This window comes from Cuculus canorus, chromosome 11 (assembly GCF_017976375.1).
Source record: "Cuculus canorus isolate bCucCan1 chromosome 11, bCucCan1.pri, whole genome shotgun sequence".
NCBI classification, from domain to species: Eukaryota; Metazoa; Chordata; class Aves; order Cuculiformes; family Cuculidae; genus Cuculus; species Cuculus canorus.
Genome location: NC_071411.1, coordinates 1,706,338 through 1,727,372, shown reverse-complemented (window position 1 = coordinate 1,727,372; position 21,035 = coordinate 1,706,338). Strand labels below are relative to the sequence as shown.

General features: G+C 48.7%; 1 protein-coding gene across 1 annotated transcript in view; it reads left to right on the top strand.

Annotated features, from left to right (window-relative positions):
* Nucleotides 1–1,068: 1,068 nt before the first annotated feature.
* Nucleotides 1,069–21,035, top strand: part of MAPKAPK3 (MAPK activated protein kinase 3) — an 87,071-nt gene continuing 67,104 nt past the window's right edge. The window contains exon 1 of the mRNA XM_054076113.1: nt 1,069–1,125. The gene's annotated coding sequence lies outside the window, so the exon portion shown is untranslated. The remainder of the gene's footprint in view (nt 1,126–21,035) is intronic.

Sequence of the window (21,035 nt, the reverse complement as noted above, 5' to 3'; positions counted from 1 at the left end):
GGAGATGTTCAAGGCTTAGTATATGGGAAAAAGAAAAGGTTTTATATAGCTCTGCACAAGAAATGGTAAAATAACCATAGTCCTTAAAATGCTGGGAGAGAAAATTGCTTTTCTGAGAATGAAAAACACCTGATTTGATTAAAAAGGCTGTTCTTTAAGGCAAAGTTCTGATTTACTTTTTTTACTTGAACTGATTCCATGTCATTGCTAATTTGTGGTTTGAACAGCACACTGTGCATTACACTTAGCTGTGAAATGGTTATTGCAGCTCAGATCTGAGCACTTATTGCAGCTCAGATCACTTGGAGCTCTCCTATCTGTGTGTAATATCTGTTCCTCAGCCTGGTTCAGACTTGCAGCAGGCACTGTGTTTGTTTGATAGCTGAGATCAACTGTTTTCTATGTGATGTAATGAAGAGATATAGAGGAGAAAGGATAGCCTGTGAAATAATAACATGGTCAGCACAGCTTTTGTGTAACAAAACTTGTTGAAGGTACGCAGTGCCTGGCACTGCCCAATGAGTGCCGGTCAGGGTCAGGTGGAATCCATCCTCCTGTCCCCACTGACCCTCAAACAAGCTTCTGTTCTGGGTGTTTCAGTGAGATGTCTGCATTTAGTTGGGTCGGTGTCGGCAGCAAGATAAGGGGGAACAGTTTTCAGCTGAAAGAGGGGAGATTGAGATGAGATCTCAGGAAGAAATGTTTTCCCGTGAGGGTGGTGAGGCCCTGGCCCAGGTTGCCCAGAGCAGTGGTGGCTGCCCCATTCCTGGAGGGGTTCAAGGCCAGGTTGGATGGGGCTTGGAGCCCCTGATCCAGTGGGAGGTGTCCCTGCCCATGGCAGGGGGTGAGACTGGATGGGCTCTGAAGTCCCTACCTAACCAAACTGTTCTATGATTCTAGGACGCTACGATCCTGATCTTGTGTTGAATTAGTTTAAAACTAAGGAAGTCCAATGTGTTGTTTAGAGAATCAGTTTTTCCTGGAATAAGATATTCCCCTAAAGTGAGGTTACCTATTTTTTGCTTTCTTTAAACCAGTTAACGACTGTTAACTCCAGTGTGAATGGAGTCACAGTGGTGCATGAGACTGGGCAGAGGCCTCCATCAGCTGAGATTTTCACTCAAGGTAAGTCGCTGCTCTGCCTTGAGACCCTTACGCGATCAGTATCGAGCTTTGTGCCCTGTGGTAACTGAAACCTGCAGTGTTGGGAAGTGAGGATGACACACTTTTTATGGCTTTTCTACTCTGATGTTGGTGTACTACTAAGTGAAACACGGTGCTTGGGGTGAGTTCAGGCAGGTGGACATTGCTGAGGCTGTTTCTGATGTGATGTGTGGTGGGTACGCAGCTCCTGCCCTGCACTCTGCCCTCTGGACTGGGCTTGCTAGAAGGGGACTCCTCGGAGGGCCTTGAAAACAAAGGGTCGTCATGCAAGGAAGGAGGGGAGCGATGCCCTCCTTCTGCTGTCCCCTTGTGCTGTGGGCCAGAGCACAAGGCTCTGCTGTCCCCTTGTGCTGTGGGCCAGAGGAGCCGTCTTTGCCTGCAGTCTCTCACTTTGCTTCATGTCTGTGGTTTTCATAACGAGTTTAGTGAACAAACATCCCTTGGAGTTTTTCATATGACAATGAAGAGATGTGGTTAAAGTACAGACGTTCCTCTCAAAGACACTAATTCTGTGCACAGGAGAATTCAAGGCAGCAGCAGAGCATCACAAACCTCACAAGATGCTACTGCTACGTTATAGTATTGGTTGCGCAGCAGTTGTTAGTTGTGTTTGGTTGGCTGAGGAGCATGGAGTTGGGGACAAGCAGGAAAAGCCAATCTGACCAAAGGCTAATTGCCTTTGAAAATAAAATTCAGAGCACTTAATTGTGACTGGCTTTTTAATTGTTGAATTCCATGTGCGTAGGTAAAAAATGCCATTCCCTTTGTCCTTGCTGGAGTCCCCCAGGGGCAGCGGGGTCTCAGTCCCCAGCCACCAGCCTCCATCATGATCAGCACTGTGCAGAATTTAGGCTCGCTTGTTGTCCCTCTCTGCTCTTTTCCAGCTTTTTACTTCCCAGTCTTTCACATCCATTTCAGCAGCACTTCTTTGAGGTCCAACTCTCAAGCCCAGCCCGCGGTCAGAGCAGCGGGAGGATGCTCTGCGTGCCAAGGAGAGCAGAAACATCCTCACTTGATGGTGGGGATGTGTATTAGTTGACTCAGTGGCTGTTGTGCAACCAGAGTCCTGGAATCTGCATCCAGAGAAGATAAGTGCATGATGGTTGCGCAAATCAGCAGGTGCAGCCTCTCTGAGTGGAAAGATTTATGGGGTGCGTGGCCTTCAAGAAATCATTGAGTAGTGTTTTAACAGCCCCAGCACATCTGGGAGCAGAGGATTTTGGAGCTTGATTAGAAGTTGTTGTATCTGCATGACTGTTACCTTGTTAAAAATCAATCTAAGTAAAAAGAAGACTTTCCCAACTAATGATGTAACATTATTTACCCAAAGTTAAAAGACTTTTTGAGTTACACTTGGGGAGTGTTTTATAGGAAAAAAAAAAGTAGAATTGGATAGTTTTTAAGAACAGTGCTTATATAGTGAAGAACTGTGATTCTGCCCTCAGGAAAGAGGCATCTTCATAAAAGCTGAACATTGTGTTCCTCCTGCCGTCCTTAAACAAAAGTAAAAGCAATGTGTAAGGGACGGGAGTTAAAATAAATTAGAAATGAAGTGCAGAAAACTGCAAATGAAAAGGAAAATGTAAAATGGTCCTTGGCTGCTATCTTCAAGGATGATAAGGAATTTAAACATTATGCTTGAAACAGAAGAATTGTGTAAGGGCTCTTTGAAATGGAAATGGCGCAATTGTTAATGATGATGAAAAGTAGAAGCATTTAGTAAGTATTTCTGATCAGTGTTTGGTGACAGCAGAATAATGTGCTGGAATCACAGGAGGATAATGAATTAATTTCTAAATTATTAAGCCTCAAGAAAGATGTATTCTAAAACAGTGACTAGGAATAAGCAGTTTAGAAAGTACATATTCAGATAACAGGCAGGCGAGAGCCCTGGCGGAGATGCCAAGATGATGGGTGGTTTGCAGATGGCAGTTTTTAATATGGGGGGAATCCAGGACGCTGGATTTTTAGCTAGGGTTTCAATATGCCAAAAGGCAAACTGGATTAGTCAAGCAAAACAGTGCTGTGGGGAGTCCAGAGGGAAGGACTTCTTCCCTGGCTCCTTCTTTCAGTGTGGGCTTAGGGACAAGCCCCCGGGGAGAGGATCCCTTTGTGTACCTGCTGGGAACCTGGCCTCTCTTGTGACTCTTACAGCACAGAATGACACTTCGGCTTCTTCAGGAACACTTCGTTCAGAGCCATCTAATCAAAAGAAAAAGGCTCTGGGTCAAAAAAGGTTTGAGAGGGAAGTGAGGAGGCTGAGATTCAAAGCTATCCTCCCCCAAAGCAGAGTCAGGTTTGGACTAGCTGTCAGTGGGAGGTGGTAGCATGCTGGTTATTCCTGGATATCTTCTCCACTGGTGAGCTCCTGCCTGCTTAGTAATTCATTTCCTTTGGAACTGTTCTGAAGGATGATGCAGATGCTGAATCGGTAGCTCCTCTTTTGCCGGGCTGGGAAGGGAGTATGGAGTGTGCACAGCGTCGAGCCTCCCTGCTAGAGAAAAGGCTCGCTGTTGAGTTTCTGTGCCTGCTGTGACACTGTCCCGCTGCAGGGCTTGGCCCGCTCTGTAGGCAGCGCGCCTGGGACCTGAGGGAGTTTTCCCACCTCTGCACCAGCTCCAAAAAAAAGATTTATAGGATTAACTTTGTGAAGGTCTTTTCTGCCTCCTGGCTGTGTGTCCACTGGGCTGCTCACCAGAGCTCGCCTGTTGTCGGATCAAGGCCCGGATGAGATGAAAAAGCCCAGACTGCTGCTGCGTAACAAATTAGAGCATAGAAGTGTGAGGTGTTGCCCAAGGAAGCGCTTCAAGGACACGTGAAAGGCAGCCTGAGTGCCGCTTACCTGCCAGTGCCTTTGAGCTCCTCCTGCAAAAGCTTGCAGCTTTCAGAAAAGCCTGTCCAGAGGAACAGCGTGCCTTTGGGAGGACAAGAAAGCAAGGCTGAGGGTGAAGCATTAGACTAGTTCATGTGCCGATTCTGATCATCTCTCGGTCTGCACAGTCCCTACCTCCCCACCAGCTCCTCATCCTCCGTTACTCCTTACTGTCCTCAGCTCCAGTGGGTTCTCCACAATGGCAGAGGCAGTGATTCCACTTCAATTTCCTAAATGTTGCCTTTATAGGAAGGTAACTCTGCTTTTCTTGAAACCCTGGAGTGCGTTTCCCTGAATTGTGGTTGACATGTAGTTTTCAAATGCGCTTGTGTCTCCAGTGAGTGTTTTGTAATTCAAGAGTAAATGATTCCTTCTCCGTTTTCTTCTAGGAACTGCTTCTCCCTGTGCATATTGGAGAGGCTGGTGTGTTGCTAGGCGAACTCTGAGGATAGGGCAGTTTCTGCACTCACAGTTTGCAATTTGCACCTGATGTTATTTGTCATCATACATTACAACTAAGATTCTCAGCCTAATCTTTTTTCCCTCCTATCAAGCTGGTATCTGTAATGATGATGTGAAAGCAATATTAATTATTAGATGAGTGGAAAGAAGAGAACTAGAAATGGAATGACAAATGGAATTATTAATATTCATGGAAGCTTAATTATGCTCTAATGTTTTGTGGACCTGCATTGAAAAATATCTGCACCACACAAGAAACGCTTTCCCTGCTGCGTCTTTGCATAATCAGTTCTTGGTACCTGGAGCCACGAGTGAGTGGGTTTTGGATTCGGCTTTAGAGTCCAGCGCTGCTTTTCTGCCGCAGGGTGACAGTGGGGAGGGGAGCTGGGCCCTTCCTTCTTGGCTGGCTGGCCTCGGGGTAAAGCAAAGGCACAGCGGCTTCTTTGAATTTGTGCTACTGTTGTCCGGCTCCCATATGCTGTTCCTCTTCCTTACGTTCTCTCCTTCTCAGCTCTGTCCTCACCTCCTGCCTCCCGCAGTAGCTGGGAGTGGGAATGCAGTGTATGAAACCAGTGCAGGGGAACTCATAATCTTTTTATCTTATCTGTCTCAGTGCAGTAGAGATCCCACATTATGCAGGAAGATTTGCCAAGAGAAATCAGTTTGACATGTGGGAACCTAAAACTTCCTTGGCAAAAGCCATTTGGAGGCTGTTTATAGGGGCACGGTGCGCGTGCCGGGCTGCTCCGGCTGCGTGCAGCACAGGTGCAGACAGCGAGAGCAGGAGGTGGGCAGGCACAACCGACCTCTACGAGGGCGTTGCCAAAGCCAGAAAATGCTGCTCCGACATGTATTTAAGAGCTAATCAGAAGCTCTGCGTTGATGTCTTTGTCTGTCCTGACGGGCACTGGGAGTCCTGAGTGATGATGTTGTAGAAATACATAAAAGCGGAGCTGCCTTTCACTTGCTGCCAGCTGATGGCTATGGCAGTTTCTGAAGCATTTCAGCACTTCTTAAATGCCTGACTGTGTCCCTGCTCACAGGCTGTTCTCTTTGTCTTATTCTTCTGGCTGTTGTTTGGTTAGAATGCAAAGAGGAGGTTTTCCTAATAAAATGAAACTTGGTGCCAGAAAAAAAAAAGATATTTTTCAATGTGATTCTCCTATTCAGCCCCTCATTAAAAACGAGAAGGTGGAGAAGGATGGAAAATGGAGTCTTCTAGTTCCCATCGTCAGACCTATTAATAAAGAATTTGAACAAGCGCGGTGCTGCGGGCCCCTGCCCTGGTTCCTGGCTCTGTTGTTCAGTGCTGCTGCAGCTGATTGCTGCCTGCTTTGTGCAGCTTGTGCGCTGGATTTCTTTCAGTCCCTCCTTTCCCTACCTGTTGCTGTTCACAAAAGCTGCTGACATGCACGCATCAGCATTATTGCAGAGGTACCTCGGATCTGTCATTTTCTCCATCTGTTAAGGATAGGATCTGAGGCTGTTCTTATTACACAGTGAATTGCCAGACGGCGAGAGCTGCATCCGTTCAGTAATTCCTTGTACGTGGGCTGCACACTCCAAAGTGTTTCATGCAATCCCTGGCCTAGGTCACTGCAAAGCCACGTTTAATTTAAACAAGGGTACATTCAGCTGGCCAACGAGTGTTTGGAGTTTAAAGTCATGGTGGTTTCCTCCTGCCTCCATGGGGCTGATTACCACACATTCCTTTCTTTTAATTTCAGCCCTCTGCAGTTCTAGGAAAAGGCCCTTGATTAAGTACTGAGAAACCAGTCTATTTGCGGGTCTAATTCTGTTGCTTCAGTTACATTACTGTATGCTAAATATAGGAAGGCACCAAGCAAATCCCAATTCCTGGACTGAACAGGGTGTTCAAGAACGCTGTTCAAATTTAAATGGTGTGGCTTGGGCCTCTTTAATTCTAGCTAATGAACCAATTTCTCACCAAGGGTAAATCAGCACATCTCCACTGATTTATAGGCGAGTAACTAGGTCATCGCAGTTTTGCACAGCTAAAAATGAGCCTAGTGCCCGACTCTTTGCTTCCCGTTTCTAATTGAAGGTAGCAGAGATAAATGGTGTGTCATGCTGGTGGGGGGCAGCAGTCCCAGGGGGACAGCAGGGTGCTTCGGTCTCGTAACTGGTGTCAGAGAAGCTAGAAATCCACGAGTGGAAGATGTTCAGCTTCCTGTAAACTGGTCTCATACCTTGCTGCTGACTCTATATTGTTTGGTGCTGTTCCCTGGGTTTGGGGGCTTTTTTTATATCACCCTGAAACCCGTGAAGGATAACGATGAAGTGTGCTTGTCTTCTAAATGTGTGTGTATGGCCTTGGCATTGCAGGGAACTTCCAAGTCATAGAATCATGGACCGGTTTGGAGTAGAAGGGACCTCAAAGCCCATCCAGTTCCAACCCCCTGCCATAGGCAGGGACACCTCCCACTGGATCAGGCTGCTCAAAGCCTGTGTAACCATGCAGGTTTGCATTTTTCTTCTGTCCAGCTGGTGGAAAAAAAACCACGCAACTGAGAAAAACACAGCATTTTAAGTGCATGGAACCCTTGCAATACGTGAGAGACTGATTTTGCTGGAGACAGGAGCCTTATCTGCTGAGCAGCTACCGTGTATCTAGGAGAGCAGCTTCTCCTGCAGCGACTGGGTGGCAGCACGCCACGGCCCTGTCCCGGAGTGACCACTCCTGGGCTGAGCCACCGCAGAGCCCATTCATTCCCGGCCTGTTGGCCAAGACGCCTGACACGGGAGCTGGTCTGCTGGGTACCAACACATGTCATAGGCTGGCTCTTGTTCTTCTGCAGGGCCAGGCTTGAGTCTGTACAAGAGACGGTGAGAATTCTCATCCAGCAGTGGTGCTGACGGCAAAGGCTGCAAACAGAGTTTCTCCCTCTGTTCACAGCTCAATGCAGCTGCCTTGAATTTCAAGGGCAGCTTGCAGGGAAGAGTGAAACAAACTGGGTCTGATTCCTGTTTTCCTTTGCTGTGTGCCTCAGGGCCATCCTCATTCCTCCCTGCTGGTGACTGCTCTATTTCCCTGAATCTCATTCAGCATTCCGTACCTACAAGCCAGATGCTTGTCATCTCTAAAAGATGGTTTGTTTCCATAGAAAAATAGCAATGAGCTTACTGTCTGCTCCCTTCGCAGTCAGCCAGGCTGGGAGAAGGCCAAGTATCCAACCATCCCTTGGAATTTGTGTTGAGTGAAGATAAAGCAGCCAGAAATAGTTTCCACAAGCTGGATGGTTCTATAGCTTTCTGTGTTTTTCTGACAGGAAAATGTTAAGAAGTACAGTAGGTCATGCCCTGAGCTGAGCAAAATCACGAGGCGTGTGGGAGCTTATAGAGAGGAGCTTATCATTTATTTATTTGATTAACTTAACCTCTCTCAGCTTGAGAATCGCCTGCAGTTCTCTTGCATTGCTCTTATGTTTATTTGATAAAAGGGAAAAAACCAACCCAGCTGTACCCTGAGGAGTTAGAGATGCTGAAAGAGGCTTTTGGGGAGGGGAGGAGGGAGAGAGGAGAGTTTGCACAGCTCTGCCAGAGCCTTATTTTTTCCTGCCTTCCAAGAACAGGGCTGTGTTCCATCCCCTGCCGCCCCCTCAGCTGGTGCTGGGAAGAGCAGCTGAGTTTAGCTCACTGTTCCTGGAAGTCACCGAGCATCGAGAAACCAGCATTTTCTGTAGCAGCCTCTGGCTTGAATGGAAAAGATGAGCTGATCTGCGTCCCTGGTGCAAGCCTGGGTTAACCCTCGCTGCACCAAGAGGGGCCACAAAGGCCTTAATGGGATCTTTTAGAAAGGAACAAAGGCTTTCTTCATTCTGTGTCTGGAAGCCACTCTGAAATACCATGTCACATCATTGCCTGAATGTACCCTGATGTAATTCAGATTCTCTAGACTCATGCTAGGAGCACATTTTCTCTTTTTACCCTGCCTAGCAGAACTGAAGCACCAGCAGCAGTTCAGCCGGGCAGGCTGCTCCGGTGCTGTCGGTGTCCTCCCTGGGGTAAGGAGCGTGCCTTGTGGAGTGCAAAGAACTTCCCAGCCACAGACTCCTCCAGAACAGTCCTGGCTAAGGTAGCTCTTCAGAGGGTAATCACAGCGTAGTGCTGTACACTGATAGAGTGTTTGAGAATGTGCTTGTAGAGCCATATAAAGACTGTGCTGTAGGGTGAATTCCCATCAGTTAAATGAAATTCCTGATGCAAGGGGCTGTGTTTGTGTTACCAATAGGGAGGAGAGTTTGTAGTTCATAATCTTATTATTTGGATTCTGCTTTTTGCATCACGAGTGGGGCCAAGCACTGCTCTCTGATGCCTCAGTTTCCCCTGTGTGTTGTGTAGGATGTTCTGATCCTGTGGTTCGCCTGGGGATCACCAGGGTTTGTTGATGCCTGTGGGTCCCCAGGCGGAGATCTCTCTGGAAACACAAACCATTACTGGGTCAGTGGAAATGCACCGGCTCATTTGCTTCTCTCTTCGGGCTGACTCAAAGCTTGTTATTCCACAGCTGTGACTGTCACAGCCATAGCCTCGGTGCCAAATGTATCTAAGTCTGATGGCCGAGATTAATCTGATGAGATCCAGAAAACAGCTTAAGGTGACCAGAACAGAGCAGAAGCGAGCATTTCTATTGTTATTTCTGTGGATACAATCAGCCAAAGACAAGCAGTCCAAAGGCTTTTCTCCTCCAGTGTTTTGGGATTTCTGCATTCAGAGGAGAAAGAAAATCTCCGCTTTTTCCCTTCTGTGCCTAAAATTGGCTTAGACTTCTCACTTGACACAGGTCATTAGGTTGATTTGGGTCGGCCTGGGGGCTTTGCTTTCTCAGTCGGGCTCTGATGAGGGCTGGCCCCTGATTTCAGCTCCTCGAAGCATTCATCCGGGAAAGCAAACAAACCCACTGTGAAGGCCAGCCTGGCATCTGTCAGAGGGCACACAAAGGAGGAGACGATAGAAGGGGGTGGGGTAACCTCGGGGTGTCAAATTCACTCTTATTAAGCTGGCACTGATAGCTGCATGCAATTAGATGACTTTCTGAGATGGTTTTTGTGCCTGTGCAGTGTTCATCAAAGTGGCTGTTTGGTTTCCTGGCATAGAGGGCTGAGGCAGTGGAGGTCTCAAGACTCTGCTTTGCCCCATCTTGTACCCTGAATGGCTTAACTGCTGTTCAAGTTCCAGGTCACATAGCCAGCAATGTGTTTTACAAGGCAGAGAAGAGGCTGTGGTGAGTGAATCCTGTCCGAAAGCATGGCCTCTTGGGTGGGAAGGCTCCAGGGAGCCCTTAGAGCAGCTTCCAGTCCCTGGAGGGGACCTCAGAAAGCAGGGAAGAGACTTTTTACAAGGGCATGGTGTGATAGGATGAGGTTCAAATGGCTTTAAATTGGAAGGGGGGAAGATGTAAATTACGCATAGGAAGAAATTCTTTGTGATGACAGTGGGGAGGCCCTGGCCCAGGTTGCCCGGAACAGTGGTGGCTGCCCCATCCTTGGAGGTGTTCAAGGCCAGGTTGGATGGGGCTTGGAGCCCCTGATCCAGTGGGAGGTGTCCCTGCCCATGGCAGGGGTGGGACTGGATGGGCTTTGAGGTCCCTTCCAACCCAAGCCCTTCCCCTGGCACTGCGGTGGAAGCGCTGTGGTTTGGTTAGCTGCCTGGATAAACAGTGTCAGGGAGGGTTTTCTACTCAACCACGTATTCTGCTGAAGTGTAAAGGCACAGTGCAGGCTGCTCGCTGCTGCTGGTGTCTGCAGAGGTGCTGAAGGTACTGCCACGGGCAGTTCCCAGCATGTGCTGTTCAGCCCTTCTGCTGCGTGTGGTCTCGTCTTGGTTTGTGCCGATTCTTGCTAAAGCGTGGGAAGTTGCCAGAACAGCGATGTTCATGCTGCTGATGAGCCTGCGAAAGTTTATTTCAGCTGTCTCATTTCTTGGAAGTGATCTGGGCCAGGCAGTGTCTTGAAAAACAGTAACTAGAAAAATAAGCTCTTCCACCTGATGCTTTCCTATTAGCACAGATTCAAAGCGTGAAACGGAGGCACTGCAAAAGAGTGCAGGCATCTCGTGGTGTGGAGGTGTCAGCAGCTAAGTCAGGCTCACAAAACGTCATTTAAACAGAAACCTGCGAGTACCTGCTTGGCTGGACATAGCATCATCCCTGTCCCGTACCCATGACATGCATGGGTACCATGAGCGTCTGCAGGGGCAGAAGAGCTAACACACGCTTGTAAGTAATTATAATGGAATAAGAAGTATATGGAACTGTTGGAACGGTTCCAGAGGAGGCCACAAAGATTATCTGAGTGTTGGATCACCTCTGCTATGAGGACAAGCAGAAAGAGTTGGGGTTGCTCAGGCTGGAGAGGAAAAGGCTCTGGGGAGCCCTTAGAGCAGCCTCCAGTACTAAAAGGGGCTCCAGGAAAGCTGAGCTGGAGGAGGACTTTTTACAAAGGCATGGAGTGACAGAACAAGGGGGAATGTCTTGAAATTGGGAGAGACCTCAAATCCCATGCAGTTCCAACGCCTGCCATGGGCAGGGACGCCTCCCACGGGATCAGGGACTCCAAACCCCATCCAACCTGGCCTGGAATACCTCCAGGGATGGGGCATCCACAACTTCCCTGAACAACCTGGGCCAGGGCCTCCCCACTGTCATAATGGAGAATTTCTTCCTAATGTCTAATCTACATCTTTTCCCCTTCCAATTTAAAGCCATTTGCCCTCATCCTATCACTCCATGCCCTTGGAAAAAAGTCCCTCCCCAGCTTTCCTGGAGCCCCTTCCAGTACTGGAAGCTGCTCGAAGGTCTCCCTGAAGCCTTCTCTTCTTCAGGCTGAAGAACAGGTTCCTCTGTGGCTTTCAAGTACTTATGTCCCTCCACTCTCTGTCTGTGCAAGAACAAATAGACTAAACAAGAAGTTTGCCAGGTCTTTGCTGTGCCTTTGATAAATTCAGTGCTTCTGTAGCTCCTGGCTCTTCTGACAGCACAGGCAGGGAGCCCAGCATCCTCCTTCCCCCACAATGAGTTCACAGGGAGCTGCCTCAGTTTATTCTAAGAAATCAGCTAATGTACAGTACTCAGCAGAGGCACCCCTCCCTCCCCTGGGAGGATCAGCAGAATTAGGATGTGCAGCGAGTTATCTTGGGGATTACACAATCTTATCACCTCGTCCAGGGCCCTGGGGAGCAGCCAGCACTGGGCGCCCTGAGTCACGCTTCCCCCTGCCACGCAGTGCAGGTTTCCTGACTCACTTCCTCCCAGGACTTCTGTTTCCTTAGGTCTCTACACCAATATCACAAGTGAAAAAATGTGACAAGAGACAGGGAAGTCAAGGCAGCCGTGCCCTCCACGCCAGGGTAGCGCCTGCCCTGTCCCTGTCTGTCCCGACTTTGGGTGGGAAGGCAGTGCTGCTCACAGGTGGTGTTGGAAGAGCCTCTCTCTGCTCAGTGCCGGGGAGGCGATCAGAGTGTTATAGAATCATAGAATGGTTTTGGTTGGAAAAGACCTTTAAAATCATTGAATCCAACCATTGATCTGGCCCTGCTAAGTCCACCACCAAACCATGACCTCAAGTACGACATCTACTTGTCCTTTAAATCCCTCCAGGGATGGGGACTCAACCACCTCCCTCGGCAGCCTCTGCCAGGGCCTGAGAGCCCTTTCAGTGAAGAAATTCCTCCTAATGTCCAACCTAAATCTCCCCTGGTGCATCTTGAGGCCATTTCCCCCTGTCCTGTCACTGCCTACCAGGGAGAAGAGACCTTGCTCCAACCTCCTTTCAGGAGCTGCACAGAGGTCTCCCCTCAGCCTCCTTTTCTGCAGACTGAACACCCGCAGCTCCCTCAGCCGCTCCTCACAAGGCTTCTGCTCTAAACCCTTCCCCAGCTCCATCGCCCTCCTCTGGACACGCTCCAGCCCCTCAGTGTCCTTGTGGTAGAGAGGGGCCCAAAGCTGAACATGGTATTCGGCATGCCCCCTCACCAGTGCCGAGCACAGGGGAAGGATCGCTTCCCTGGTCCTGCTGGCCACGCTGTTCCTGATGCAGGCCAGGATGCTGCTGACCTTCTTGACCATTGGGGCCACTGCTGGCTCATTTTCAGCCAACTGTCAACCAGCACCCCCCGGTCCTTCTCTCAGCAGCTCTCCAGCCACTCCTCTCCAAGCCTGTAGCGTTGCATCGGGTTGTTGTGTCTCAAGTGCAGGACCCAGCTTTTGTGACTTGCGGAGACACCCAGAAGCGAGCTGAACAGTTTCGGTGATGTGGCTGGTTTGTATTTTTTTAACTCAGAAACCCCATCTTATCTCTACAAATCAAATACACACAAGTGATGGCCCTCCTGTGGGTGTTCCTGTATCACCCAAGGCTGGAATGGAGAGAAGGGGTAGAAGCTGGGAGTGGGCAGAGCTGCTGTGGTACAAATCCTGCCCTGGGAGCCTGCTGGTTGCTAGAAGCAGATCTCCAGGCAGCGATGGTGGGTTTGCCTTGCTGCTGGCTCCTTGAGAGCTGCTACAGCCTCACCCATCTCCAGCATCAGGAGGTGCTCTGGGAATTGTTACCTCTCTGCAGACTTAGTGTTTTTCTTCAAGCCTCTGGCTTGGGATTCGTAATTCTCTCTTGTGATGAGATAGTCCATGATTTTCTTTTAAGATGGTTTTCAGCCCCTGTAGTGACAGGGAGAACTTGGGAAATGTGCCTCTTTAAAGGGTCAGCAGGTTGAAGGCCAGTAACGGGCCACACGCAGCCATTCCACCCTGACACCCTTACTGCTAACATTTCAGTCTGTTTGTTTCTTGACCCTGGCTCCTGGGTTCGGAGCGCTTGGAATAAGCCTCGTCTTGCTCGCTCACCTACTCAGTGGAGTAGGGGGGGAGCGTGGAGTTACTGGAATAGCTGTCTCTTCAATACCTGGAAAAACTCTCTCTCTGCATTGCAGCCCAGTTTTAGAGAGCAAATTAAGTTCAAGTTGCCAGTCATCCCCAGGGCTCAATTTTGTCAAGCCTTTCTATTAGAGAAAGGATCTGTATGGGGCCCGAAAGGTCCTGCTTATCTCCATAGTGGCCTGACCGGCGGCACGCGTTTCCAGGACGTGCTGATAGGAAGCCTGAGCCCGGTTTGGGGAGCACTCCCACGCGGAGCTCTAGATCAGGCTGCAGCAGCTGGCGGGCTTCCTGGCGTCTGCCCTGATACCGCCCGTCTGCTCTTTTACCTCTGTAACACCAAGTTATCCCAGTGACCCACTAGCTTGTGCCTCCCAGCCTTGGAGAACACGCAGAAGTGAACAGCCCTTTCCATTTTGTTCAGGGTGGCTGCTCTGGAAACCCTGGGAGGAGCTTAAACCAGAGTGGATGTGTCCCCCTGGTCCCGTGTTTATTTCTGTGCTGGTAGATTGGCTGAAAGACAGGAGAGGGAAGCGTGACTTTATGAGAGTCCGTGTAGGGCTCCTTCTTCCTGCCCAGGATGTTGTTGAGTGAAGATTTATTCATGCTGGTTAGTGAATATCTTGTCCCGGGGAACTGGACGTGGATTAATTCTTTGAGAAGTTTGGCTTTCTGTACAGGTCGATAGGATGCATTCTGCCTCACAAGTTATCACTTTACAAGGGATGAAGTGCTTTGGCCTGGGTTTAGCAGTTAGTTTTCTGTTACTCAGATGGCAGAGGTCACAGAAAGGGCTTTTGTTCCCTTTCTTCCTTTCCTAGCAGGAGCATACGCTACTCATCTTGTTAGCTCTGAATAGCCCAGGAATGCTGTATCCCAGCCGCAAGGGCCCTGCGCCTCGGCCTGGAGAGAACAGGTGTGTTTTTCCACTCAATTACAGGTATACAAAGCCAACAGTACTGTGCAAGAATCACAAAGTCAAGTGCTAGCTGGAGAGTCTTACAAGAAGGCAAAATACCAAAGATTCCCCAGCTTTAAGCTCTCAGAAGGGGAAAGGAGAGCCTGCAGCACAGCTGTGTTTGGAGAACAGGAGTAGGACCATTGGCCTCTTCTTTGGGTGGAGGAAGATGGGTTTGGGAGTCTCGGTGGCTCAGGAATAGGAGGGCTCTGTTGTGGAACATCCCAGTGAGTGTTGATGAGAAGCCTGGCATCGCACCTCAGAAATATGTAGCAGCTGATTACTGTGCCCGATCTTGTGTGCATGATGTGACACGAGATTATTTTCTGATTATTTTTACCCCCGGCTTACTGACTTACAGTCTTTGGCCTTTAAACTAGAAAGCTATAGCGTCATGGAATGGTTTGGGTTGGAAGGGACCTCCGAGGCCCATCCAACGTGGCCTTGAACCCCTCCAGGGATGGGGCAGCCCCCACTGCTCTGGGCACTCTGGGCCAGGGCCTCCCCACCCTCAGTGTGAAGAATTTCTTCCTAATGTCTAATCTAAATCTTCCCCCTTCCAATTTAAAGCCATTCCCCCTTATCCTATCCCTCCACTCCCTGATCAAGAGCCCCTCCCCAGCTTTCATGGAGCCCCTTTCCGTACTGGAAGCTGCTCTAAGGTCCCCCTGGAGCATTCTCTAGGCTGAACAACCCCAACTCTCAGCCTGTCCTCGTAGCAGAGGTGCTCCAGCCCTCAGATCATCTTCATGGCCTCCTCTGGACCAATTCCAAGTTCATCCTGGAACACTGGGGCTTTATACCCCCGGCCCTGCAAGATTTTTCTCTGAATATATCTGACAGTTAAAGCAGTAGGTTTACAGCCTTGGTTTGTGCTTATGGAAAGAGTCCTTACTTGGTAACTCTTGCAATCTAAATAATGCGAGATAAAACCACAACAGATAAAACACGGGGCACGAATGGAAGGAAAGGTTAGCGAGAGGGTGATTTAGATATAAACCCATTTATTGAACTAATTTAATTTTTTTCACTGGAAGAGGATGTGGCGAGAGGACATTCCTTGGAGGCTTGCGTGGAGTTTGTGGATCTGGCCAGGATGGAGCCCTTTGCCCAGCGGCTCCGGTGCCTTGGGCTGCTCAACCTGCAGCAGGGGAAAGTCTGTGCAGCAAACAAAAGGCAGCTTTGACGTCAGGCACTGGGAGCGTTGCCCTGACACTGGGAGGTGGAGCGCAGGAAGGAATCCACAGCTAATAGGCTCTGGACCAGAGTGCACTTTGGCAGAGGGACAGCTACTACCCCTTCTTTCCAGGAATAATATTGTTTATTTGTATCTCTCTCTCTGGCCAAAGTTACCCTGGTCGAGTTTCACTTCACCTGTCTCTGCCATAAATTCATCAGAGCCCAGGAAAAATCTAATCCATAGACTCCCCGTTCTCCGTACCCTCTTCCCGAAAGAGCTACGCTGCATATTTGTTTTGTGTCTTTGCTTTGATGAGTTCATGGCCGCAGCTTTCTCTCCTGAAGCTTTTGCTGGTGCAGTGTAATAAGCAGACGCAGTGTGCTGGTGTGGCTGCATGCGTGGGGGCAGGTGTTGAAGCGCCATTCCTGCCTCGGAGGAGGGATGGTCCTGCAGCTGTGTGCACCTACACAGAATCAACTGTAGGATTCTAAGCAGGTATTTCTGGTTTGCGCAAAGGGCCCTGTCCTGTGGACAAAAGCTTCGTTCTGGGAAGTTCCAAAATGTCGCAATGCAATGCAGTAATAACCTGAAGTTCGATGGATTTGTTACACAGGTCTGATTGGCTCTGGATTCCTTAAAAAGGCACTATTTTTACATCCATTTTAGGTTGCCAGCCTTTCCTGAGAAGACTTTAAAAACTGTTGAATCACAGACCAAGCCTTTAGTAAACTGTCCTGTATTTTCTGTTTTATTCATCCTTCCGAGTGCTGCAGTTCAGGTCAGTGTGTATTTGCTCCCTGGACACTTGGAAAAGTTGAGGAACTGAATCCCAGCCCCTGGAGGGGATGGCGAAGGCACTCTCAGGTGTAGCTGCATTTGGCTGTGGATGAGCCAGGAGGAGATGAAGGAGAACTTTATGACCAGCTCTGGAAAGCTTTGCTCAGTAAATCAAATGCAAGTTTGTCTGAGTCCTGTGGGTTGTAATCCCTGTTTTTTCAGTTGGCTGCCATGAGCAGCCTGTAAATAAGCATTCCCAACCCTGCACAAGGCGATGCTGCTCCTCAAACTGCTATAGTTATGGCCTTTTTCATGAGCTCCTATTTAAGCCTTCTGAGATTTAAGATCCAGAAAGTGCATTGCCGCTCCTTCTATGTATGCAGGTGATATAAATAAGAAGCATTAAAAACTGGTCTACAAGGTATTAATTGTGTCGAGGTTCGTAGCTCTTTTTTGTTTGCTATTTTGGAGTTAATTCAGCCCTTTTAAAATACATGAATTCATTTTTTCCACTTGCAGGCAGTTATTCCAGATTGTCTCTGGTGAGATCGGAGTTGCTTTGTGATGTTGGTGGTTATTTGTTTCCCCCTCCCGCCTCCAATTTGAGTTCTAAAATCATGGAGATTATCTATGTCCAAAACCAAAAAAGTTTAAACTGAATGTTTGGCAATTCCTCCAACAGGAAGATGTAAAAGGGATTGTTTTTTCCTCCTAGTTCCTAGTACAAGCCTGTTGCTCTCATCTTACAACATACATGTGAGGCTCGGCGAGCTTTCAAGCTTGGTTAAGAGCTGTGCGCGCTTCTCTCTGTACTTCCCTAATCCAAATTCCTCACTGCGTATGTGTTGCAAGAGTTTCTTTGTGTGTCATTCTACACAGAAGCCAGATCCCAAGAAGCAGCAGAAAGCTTCTTTAGAAAAAAGAGTTTCCTTTTACAATCTCTCGCCCCTGCTGTGCGATCGGGTGGTTGGCAGATGGGTGATTCCGCTCTTGTCTTGTCTGATTTCCTGGAAGAGCCCAGCTGCTGGCCAGAGTGACCGTAGGAAGGAGGATGGGAGGGACTGTCTCGCAAAAAAAGTGGTGGTAGACAAGTCTTAATGGAGAAGAGAGAGTTCTTGGAGCTAGTTTGATTTTCCCCAGCCTTCCTAAGAAAAGGAGGAGAATGAATGCAGCTCTCCAGTGCTGCTCTATTCCAGCTGCTTCCTGCCCTTCCAGCTCAATGTTTCCATGTTGAGCAACAGAGAAGATGCTCCCATGTGGACCGAAAGCATCTTAACACTTTCAATGATACCATGGTTTCTCACTCTGTTTTCTGCAGCATTTTAATTAGAGATTGTATTATGTTGTTCCTTAGAGCCTTTGTCATCTCTTTCAACTGCATTTTGAGAAGAGAAGGGGCCACCCAGATGTTTCAGCGGTGGAGGGGGGCGAGGTGGGGCACTTGGAGACACAGGAGAGGACTTGGAAGATGAGCATGCTGGCTGGGTGCTGCTGATAAACTGATTGGCAGTGAAATAATTAGCCCTGGCACACCGCTGTTGCTGAGTATTGATACAATTTCCTTGGATCAGGCTTTCAAGGTTTTTTGTCCAAGTCCTGTTCCAGGCAGCCCTGCTGGCAAGCTGCGTTTTGTCACAGAAGAGGGGAAACCAGTGTCATAAATCATAGGGCTGTTCAGCTGGGAGAGTCGTAGTGGCAGATGAAAACAGGCAAGTGGAGAATTTCCACTTGATAAAGGCAAATCCTGACAATCCAAGCCCTGTTTGGAAACCAGCTCTGTGGGAAATGGCTTTGCATTTTATGTGAGCTGGGCAGAAACAGATGCTGGTGCTGGGTATAGAATCAATCCCTGAGAGGAGAGCCTGTGACACGGGGGGTTTGCTGGAAAAACACAGTCACACGAGGTCAGGCAAATGCCTGACTGCACGGGCAGTGGCTGCTCCTTTCAGTTCAGAAAGTGTTTGTGCATTCATGTTGGGAGCAGCAGAAAACAGGGGCAAATGGTTGGGGGAAATTAAGAATATTGGAAGCCCTCTGTGGAAAATGGGCAAGAAAGTGAGGGAACGTGTGCTAAAAGACTTGAGAAGCTGAAGGAATCTGTGAAGTCTAGGAATTAACTGAGGAGCTAATTTTTTTTAAAAAAAAGAAGGAATGGAAACAATGCAGGGAGTGAACAGGGTGAGAACAGCAACTGCAAAAGAAGAGAGTGTGTGGAGTATGGCTTGAATAAAAGAGAGGGAAAGCAAGCAGCAAAAGTGTGGGATTGGTGCAGTTGCTACATTTGGTTCTGTTTTATTGGGTTTCCGTGGCACCAGCTCATGTCAGACTGCTTTCTCTGTGCTTTATATGGTATGTAAAAGCTGCTGAGCATACGATACAACCGGGTTGCTTTCACCTCGGTGAGTATTCACAGCATCTTGTGTCCTTGGCAGGGCTGTGGAGGAGAGGGCTGTTTGGGATGTGAGCGGCTCCATCCTCTGTGTTGGGGATGAATTCCTCACACCAGGAATCCCAAAGCCTACTGCACACCTGCCCTTCTCTCCTCGTTGGTTCCTTTCTTACACCTCCATCACTTGGGACAGTGTGAGAGGCAGATGTCTGACACTGTAGTGGTAATGGTTGGATGGTCATATTCAAAGAATCAATGGCTCCAAGTCCAGATGGAGGTCTGTGATGAGTGGTGTCCCTCAGGGGTCTGTACTGGGACCGGTGCTGTTCAGTATCTTTATCAACGATATTGACAGCGAGATTGAGTGCACCCTCAGCAAGTTTGCAGATGACACCAAGCTGAGTGATGTAGTTGCCACAGTGGAAGAACAGGATGTCATCCAGAGGGACCTGGACAGACTGGAGAAGTGCGACTGTGTGAACCTCATGAGGTTCTACAAGGCCAAGTGTAAGGTCCTGCACCTGGGTCAGAGCAATACCCATTTTCAGTACACGAAAGGGGATGATGTGATTGAGAGCAGCCCTGCAGAGAAGGACTTAGGAGTGCTGGTCGGTGAGAAGCTCGACATGAGCCGGCAACGTGTGCTCACAGCCCAGAAACCAACCGTGTCCTGGGCTGCATCAAAAGCAGCATGGCCAGCAGGGAGGGAGGGGATTCTGCCGCTCTATTCCTCTCTATTCTTCTCTGGTATCAGTGAAATCACCTAACCCGCTTTGCCTGGGTAAGAGTTCATTTAACTGTGTCATCTATAACTGAGCAGCAGTTTGAGTTGCAGCAACTGTAGTTTAAAGAGTAGATTTAAGACTTTTTCTGTGTACTAATGTGCTTATTACAAACCCTATATATTTATACCTCACATACCATACTTAGTAGGTAGGATTCTATTAGGCTCATCATGGCAGAGCAGAGGAAACCCAGCTGCCACCTTCTGCAAAGAATTATCCTTCAAGCTGTTGCCCAGCTCATTTGATGCTGTCCTCCTGTCCCTTGAAAAAGGAGTTCTGCTTACAGATTTTGGTGTGCAGCCAGAGCAGAGTAGGAACAGAGTCCCTGTCATCTGGGGAGAGTTTAGGAGCCGTTGTGTTGTAGTCTCAGTTTTAGAGCTGGTTACTCTAGGAAGCTGCTTGGATTTTAACAGGAGGAGCTAAATTAGGATGGAGTGAAAAACTCAGTAGGCAGGTGGGAGGAGGAGGAGCAGCATTGCCTGTCAGTCCCAGCCCAGAGCATTCAAGGACTCAAAGAAACTGTTTGCAACTCATCACCTAGGATACTGATTGTCAACACTTCCAAGATGAGCAACTCAAAACTTCCCATCAGAAAGTCCTCCTGACAGTAGGCTTCCTCTCATTACTCATCTTTCATGGATGTCAGCGGTAATCCATGGAAACCCCCGATTTCCGAGCATTGCAGCTTGAAAACCACTGGTGTAGGACAGCTCGGTGATGCCTGCGGTGATATCAGTGTGTATTTTGTCATGTCTTCTGCCCTTTCTGTGTCAGAAAGGGGCTTGGATCTGAGGGAAGTTGGACTCCCTCTTCATGTGTGGTGAGTGTGGTGGTGGTTGTGCTGCTGGGTCAAAGCCAGTGCAGGTTTGTCCAGAGATAGCGTTGATGGGACTTTAGGCATCAGCTCATGTCCTTCCCTTCTTGACATGTTCTGATCTTCAGAAGCAACTTAGGAGTGTGGATTTTTGCCTGTTTTTCTCTGCCTGTGTAAGGAGGGATGATTTCCTTTGCAGTTGCTCCTTCTGGACAAGTGAGACCAAGTTGTGAACCAGTGTCAGACTCCCGATCCTCTTGATTTCTGGCTGTTTCCATGGCCACTATGAACAGAAATAGGTCTGTCACCAAATCGACTGTGGTGTTTGGGGATGTGGAGAGTAGGACAGGCCGCCTTTTGGATAGCGTGCATTCTTGATGGCCTGTTTTTACAAACAGCAGCACAGGGTGTGTGAGTACACGAAGTTCCAGCATGTGGAGCTGCCAGATAAAGTAAGCTGATAAGCCATGCTGGCGGTTCTTTGGCTTCCATTGAAGAGGCAGTGTTGCACATGACTTGCGGCTTCTGCCCACCTATTTAAAGTAGAACATGTGCACAGGAGCCACAGGTATGCGATCCGCAATAGCAGGGCTGGAATTCTTCCATGCAGATCAGTGCAAGTAACTCCCCGGCTTGCCTGTGGTTGACAACAGAAGGGCTGTGCTAGGAGAACTTCATGAGTTGGAGAGGATCAGCAGTGTGTTCTGGGAACGTTGTAAAGCCTAGATCTTGGCATTTGCCTCT